The sequence below is a fragment of the Chrysochloris asiatica genome, unplaced genomic scaffold (assembly GCF_000296735.1).
Source record: "Chrysochloris asiatica unplaced genomic scaffold, ChrAsi1.0 scaffold00075, whole genome shotgun sequence".
NCBI classification, from domain to species: Eukaryota; Metazoa; Chordata; class Mammalia; order Afrosoricida; family Chrysochloridae; genus Chrysochloris; species Chrysochloris asiatica.
The window spans coordinates 5443963-5451760 of NW_006408593.1; positions in this window are offsets into that span (position 1 = coordinate 5443963).

Here is a 7798-nt window from a genome sequence, read left to right on the forward strand (position 1 = left end):
AGTAAGGTCTTATTATCTTCAGGTTGTTAATGAGTCTTCCTACAATCCTGATGCTCTTTTTTTTCTTCATATATTCCAACTTTTTAGATTATGTGGTAATCAGACAGACTGATGTATGATGAAAGGATACAATCCTGGTTCACTCCTTTCCTGCTTATGAAACATGCACTATCCCCTTGTTCTGCTTGAACAATTGGTTCTTGCTCTATGACCAGGTTTAACATAAGCACAATTAACTATTCTAGGATTTCTACCTTCTGTTGCATCAACCTTCTTTGAATAGTCTAGAATAGGGATCACTTCCACTCAGTTGGCCAAGTGGCTATCTTCCTAACTGTTTGGTATAGATGAGTGAGTGCCTCTAGCACTGCATTAATTTGTTAAAACATTTCAACTTGTGTTTAGTCAATTCTTAGAGATTTGTTTGTTGCCAATGTCTTCAGTGCAGCTTCAGTGCAATCACCTCTTGATCATATGTTATCTCCAGAAATGTTTATATGTCAACCAATCCTTTTTGGTAAAGTGACTCTGTGTACTCCTTCCACCTTCCATATATATGTCACATTCTAACTATTAAATCCAGGGCTACTTCCTTTTTATTTCTCCCCAAGAAGGAAAAAAAAAAACACACTAAAATCCAGGGACCTGACTATAATGCTAAGATTTGGAACTGCTAAATATAGAGAGAACAGTTCCTTTTTCTTATCTTGTGTTTCTCTTTCTAATCTTTGAGTTTCTGCTCCCATGGGATGATGGGATGGTGATTATTTACAACAACTGTGACTTTCCACCATCTACCCTCTGACACCACTCCAGGCCTATGGTGACTGTCTTAAGTCAGCTCTTTCAAGCGTTAATGAATAATACTTATTTGTGTCTTGGCATTCATTTCCACTGGGTTCCTTTTTGTACCTCTCTTCCATATAAAGGACAAAGTAAACAATTAAGCTCAATTCAATTTAGGCCACTGGCCAAAAAAAAAAAAAAAAAGTAGATGTGGAACCTCATGCATGGTGTTACTCTTCCAAGTTTTCTAAGTCTTGGGGTGATTCCTTACCTGGTACTGGCAAATTAATTATAAACAAAGTGTTCACTTTTCTGGAAGAGTCTCCTAAATTATATTTCAAACTAAGCATTGTAGAAAAGGTTGAAGTCAAGGCAGATAGTGATGGTGGCAAGTTTTTGGTCTTTGGTATCCTAGTCTTTTAATATATTTCCGCAGAAAACATGATTACAATTTAATTACTTAAATCATGTCTCTTCCTTTACTAATCCAAATCACCTTGTCATGTGGACAGATGCAAATACAGATGCAAATGCTTAACTGTAGGATTTAGAAAGAACTCTTAGGATATATTTGTTCTTAGCTCAAGAAAATTGAATTGCATCTATGCATGGGTATACTCAAATCGTCACACCTACTTATATAAGTATAGACTTCATCTTCCTTTAACTATGCCACTTACTGGGAATGATCCCCGATGCTTTGGCCGTACTTATGTTATCCCCATCTTTCAAAAAGCAGCTTCCAGAAGAATAGGTGCATTGTACTATTTTTGTCCACCCTCTTGCAGCTTCAAAACTAGTGCTTATGAAAAGAGTCTGTTGATCATATGAATGAACTCAAGAGCTGCACTTAGTGTCCACAAAAGAAGAGCACTCTGGTCATGATGGAGAGAAAAATCCTTCTCTGTATGGCTTCCTTGTTTATCCTGTGGAGTGGCTGTGGAGAAGAATGTGCAACACCTTTTATCTCCCTTTCTTTTGTCTAGAGAATTTGCTTGTCCTCAGATTATCCTGAAAGAGTCATCTAAATACTAAACCCTAAGAACTGACTGCCCAGGTAAGCAGCAGTCAAGAAATCAAATGACATATTGTATTGAACAAATCTACTGCAAAAGACCTCTTCCAAACGTTAGAAAGCCAAGATGTCACATTGAGAACTATGGTTTGTAGACTTTGTTTTCTTCAATTGTTTCATATGTATACAAACAGGGACTGAGGAAGAGCAAAGGAGAGTTGATGGTTGTCAGAGAATAGTGAATATACCATGAACTACCAGAAGAATGGGGGTGTCTAGGGGTTTCATATGATAACCACAGGGTTCTTGGTTTAAGACTGAGAGTCACTCCTCAAGAGAAAACATGAGACTTTCCACTTATGAGAAGAATCAAAGTCTCAAAAAGGGTTGCTATAAGTCAGAACCAAATCCACAATACTTAATAACAACAACAACCAGGAGAATGAACAAATCTATATTCAGAGATGTAGAGTCAGAATGTTCTATATCTTCCAATATAGTAAGGATGATGAGACTTCTATAACATACTTTAAATGTAATGAGGAGGAAACAGTCCCCGGAGAAGGACATGATGCTTGCTTGGTAAAGCAGAGGATCAGCAAAAAAGTGGACCAAAAAGAAGACCCAACAGAATGCAGAAATCATTGGACAATATCATTAATATCACATGCAAGAAAACTTTTGCTAAAGATAATTTAAAAACGACTGTAAGGATGTAGAACAAAGGATATCATTATTGATTTCAGATCTTGTCTGAAAGCAGAGGATACCAGAAAGATGTTTATCTGTGCTTTTTTGACTATGTAAATGCTTTCATTGTGCAGATCATGAGAAGCTATGCACAACATTATGGAGAATGAATATTCCAGAACAGCTAGTTGTGCTCATAAGGAACTTGTACATAGACCAAGGGGCTGTCATTTAAACAAAACAAGGGGACATTGAATGGTTTAAAATCATGAAAGGTGTGTGGCAGATTTGCATTTGTTCACTATACTTGTTTAATCTATATGCTGAGCAAATACTGTAAGAACATAGATTAAATGAAGAAGAACATGGCATCAAGATTGGAGGGAAACACATTAACAACCTGAGATATGCAGATGATACAACCTTGCTTGTTGAAGAGGACTTAAAGTATTAATGAAGCTCAAAGAGCACAGACTTCAGTATAGGTCGCACCTTCATGTAAAAAAAAAAAACAAAACAAAACCTAAACACTGGGCCTATAAATATGACCATGGTAAATGGAGAAAAGAATGAAATTGTAAAAGACATCATTTTGCTTGGATCCAACATCAACATTTAAGCAAGCAGCAGTCAAGAAATCAAAGGACATATTAGGCTAATCTGCTGCACAAAATCTCTTTCAAGTGTTCAAGAGCAGAGATACTAGTTTGCCGACAAAAGTGTCCCAGATCCAAGCCATGGTATTTTCAGTAGCTTCATATACTTGTGAAAGTTGGACAATGAATAAGGGACACTGTAGAAGAATGGATGCATTTGAGTTATGATATAGAAGAAGAATATTAAAGGTAACATGAACTTCCAGAAGAACAAACAAATCTGTGTTGGAAGAACTACATCCAAAATGCTCCTTAGAATAACATTGTTTCTCGTGCTTTGGAGATATCAGGAAGGACAAATCCCTGGAGAAGAACACCATACTTGGTAAAGTGGAGGGTCAGCTAAATAGAGGAAGACCCCCAAGGAAATGTACTGGCACAATGGCAGCAGCTATGAGCTCAGGTGCAGTAGCAGTTGTGAGGATGGCCCATGACTACATGGTGTTTTGTTGTGTTGTACCTAGGGTCACTGGAACTGCTTCAATGGCACCCAATAACAACAACAGTGCACCTGGGTGGCCCACATGGTTTGTACTCTTCTACTGACTTAATATTGACAGTTTGAACTTACCTAGTGAAAGTGTGGAAGATCTGTCTGTTGACCTACTTTCATAAAGATTATTGTTGTTATTTGCAATTGAGTTGGTATCAATTCATAGCAACCCTATGCACAACAGAATGAAACACTGCCTGGTCCTGGGCTAACTTCACAATTGTTGCCACACGTGAGTCCACTGATGTTGCCACTTTGCCAATCCATCTTGCTGGGGGTCTTCCTCTTTTACTCTGACTGTACCAAACATGATATCCCTGTCCAGTGACTGTCCCTTTCTGACAATATGTCCGAAGTATGAGAGACGATATTTGCCATCCTGACCTCCAAGGAGCACTCTGGATGCACTTCTTCCAACACAGATCTATTGGTTCTTTTGGCAGCCCATGGTACTTTCAATATTCTCCTCCAACACCACAACTCAAAGGCATCAATTCTTCCATGATCTTCCTCATCCACTGTCCAGCTTTCGCATCCATATGAGGTTATTGAAAATACCATGGCTTGGGTCAAGAACACTTTAGTCCTCAAGCTGAGATATTTGCTCTTCAACACTTTAAAAAGGTCTTGTGCAGCAGATTTGCCTAATGCAATATGTTGATAAGAATGTTGTTTATTGGTCCAGTGGTGATGATTTTTGTTATTTTTACATTGAGATGCAATCCATAAAGAAGGCTATGGTCTTTAATCTTCATCAGTAAGTATTTTAAGTCCTCTTCACTTTCAGCAAGCAAGATTTTATCAAACCTTGATGATCTGCACTGTAAACTGTCACTCAATTCACAATACAAAATTTTGGAGAAAAAATAAAAGGAAGACCCTCAATAAGATGGATTAGTACAGTGGTTGTAACAATAGATTCAAACACAGCAACAATTGTACAGAACCTTACAATCACAGTCAGTATTTCATTCTGTTGTTCATGGGTCACTATATGTCAGAACCAACTGAAATGCAATAACAACGAAGACACTGAGTTTTGTTCAATTCTTTTTTTTCTAATGTCAGTCTTTGATAGCATGGTATTATCACCTTCACATTATTCTTAAAAAATGGAGCATAGATTTTTTTTTTCACTAAAAATTTGTCATATATTTTCATCTAGACATGTGTAAGGTGTTCAGGATTTTCTGTTATACAGTAGACCAACAAATTCTAAGAACATTATTGTTTCTAGAGACCTTTTCAGACTGAAGATGATGCTGGATGAATATCACAGATTACATGTGATATTGGTATAGGTTTGGTTTTAGATTTTAGAAAATCTGAGAGAGCACCTATCCTACAACAGGTTTAGATAATTAAGCTCCTAATTGTTACAAATAACATAATTTATCTAAATCATGGAGTCTTGGTGTGAAATTGTAGGATAATCACTCGATGAAAGGTTGGTTTGAACCATGTCATTGGTTCAAACTCACCAGCCAATCCTCAAAAACCCTATACAGGGTTGTTATGAATTGGAACTGAGTGACGGGACTTAACAAAAACAACAATCAAATTAATCATGGAATATTTTGTGCAAGAATAACCTCTAGTGAATTCTATAGCTGGCTAAATGTATATGTAGGAGACTATGGGGTTATTAAATTAGCACAGAATTAGGGGGTAAGGATCTGAATTTTAGAAACTGTGAGACCTTAGGCAAATTTCTGTGCGTGTGTGTGTGTGTGTGTGTGTGAGTGTGTGTGTGTCTCCCTCTCTCATTTTCTTATCACAAGTCAAATGTCCCTAATGAGCGATTTATATCTCAGGCCTATGTTATTGTTGTTAAGTGCCATCTAGTCGATTCCGACCCATAGCAGCTCTGTATACGGTTTCCAAGAAGCAGCTGGTGAGCTTGAATCACTGACCTTGCAGTTCAAACAACTCTGCAGTCTGATGCATTAGACCACAATGACACAGGCTTCTAGTAGGAATCAAATATGATAGTATATTTCAAAAGCGTTATTAATATTATTGCAAATATATAACATCGTTAATATTTTGACAAGGAATAAAATGCAAATTATTTTAATGAGGGAATATTTTCTCTTTGAAGCTGTAAGAATAAACCTAAAATATTTCTAATTCAATTGTGAACCAAGTAAATATCTCATAGCTGCATCCAATACAGGAGGAAGCAGGTCGAAAGGTTGAGAAGGTGAAAATGAAGAAGACCCTCAAAGAGATGGATAGATACTGTGGCTGCAACAAAGAGCTCAAACACAGCAGTACTTGTGAGAATGCCTTAGGATCAGGCATATGGATACCTTATTCTGTTGTGCATGGGTAACTGAGTCAGAACCAACCTGATGGCATTTAACAGCATCCGACATACACTGATTAGTGTATAGCCAACAATTGGGAGGTTGGCCTAGGACCGGGCAGTGTTTCATTCTGTTGTGTGTAGGGTCGCTATGAGTCGGTATCAGTTCGGTGGCACCTAGTAACAACCACAAGAAGATAAGGAAGGGTGTAGGAAATAACAGTGCATCACTCTACTGTATCAAGAAAAATTAAGAACAATTATTGGAATGGTTTGTTGAGCACCGTTATTTGTTCAACTAGCATGTGATTATCATAAAAAAGTAACACTGACATATAAATGTTGGTCTTATTTTAAATTTTTATAAGTTGTTGTTGTTAAGTGACAAAGAGTAAGTTCCAACACATAGCGACTCCATACAAGGTTACAAGGAGATGCTATGGGTTTGTGCTACCAACCTTTCAGTTAGCAGTCCAGTGCTTATCCTACATCACCGTACCAGGGCTGTAAAATATAAAAACTTTGATGTAAAATTTTGTATTTTATGTAAAATATACAACTTTATTTTTAGATTTTGTATTTTTAAAACTTTGCTAAATCCTCTTTTCTGCATGTTGTTCTGACCCAATATAAAATACTCTGTTTAGATGTGAATGTTGTTTTTGTTAAGTGCTGTAGAGTTGGTTCCAACTCATAGCAACCTTGTATAGGGTTTTTGAAGAGCTGCTGGTAGGTTTTATCCATTGACCTTGCAGTTAGCAGCACAGAGCTGAATCCAATAGTACAAGCTATTTTACCATATTAATTCTGTTTGCCTTCTATGTGTCTGTAACTGTGGGCATGTGTTTGTGTTTGCATTATAAGATAGCTTAACGCAGAAATCATGATCCCAAGCTTCAAATGATTGCAAATTTCTCCTGGAAAGTTGTACCAATATAGCACATCGCTTTGACGTGCTAAGGTCTTACTTAGTTCAAACCTATCAACTGTTCCATGGGAGAAAGATGAGACTTTCTGCTCCTGTAAAAATTTACAGCCTCAGAAACCCTGTACAGAGTTGCTATGAGTCGGAACTGACTCCACGGCACAAAACAACAACAATAATAACTTTATTATATTTAAATCCCATAATCTGGAATTAATTACCATTTCTCCTGATTTCAAAGGGAGAGACAGTTTCATTAAGTTTTATTTTTTTCTGTTGAATTTTGTTGTGTGCTGTCCAGTCAATTCTGGCTCGTGAAGACCCTATAGGAAGGATAGATGTGCTGCCTAGAGTTTCCAAAGCTATGATTTTTTAATGAAATGAGACTGTCACCTCTTTCTCCTGAGAAGAAGCTATTAGGTTCAATCTACCAACGTTTTGTTTGCAGTGAGTTCTTAACCTCTATGTCCCCATGGCTCCTTTGATTGAATTGAACCATTACTTCATTGGACGTCTACTAAGTCTTTGTTTCTCAATGGATGTTTACAGCTGTTTCTCTTCATTTTGGGTTGTGCCCCATCAGCAAATGAAGGTCCCATGAATGTACAAAGTATGAATCTGGGAAAAGTGGAAGTTGTCAAAAATGAAATGGAACGCATAAACATCGATATGTTAGGCATTAGTGAGCTGAAATGGATTAGTATTGTCAGTTTTGAATCTGACAACCACATGGTTTACTATGCCAGAAATGACAAACTGAAGAGGAATGGTGTTGCATTCATCATCAAAAAGAACATATCCAGTTCAGTCATGAAGTATACAATGCTGTCTGTGATAGGATAATATCCATGTGCCTACAGGGAAGCCCAGTTAATACCACTATTATTCAAATTTATGCACCAACCACTAAAGCCAGTGAGGATGA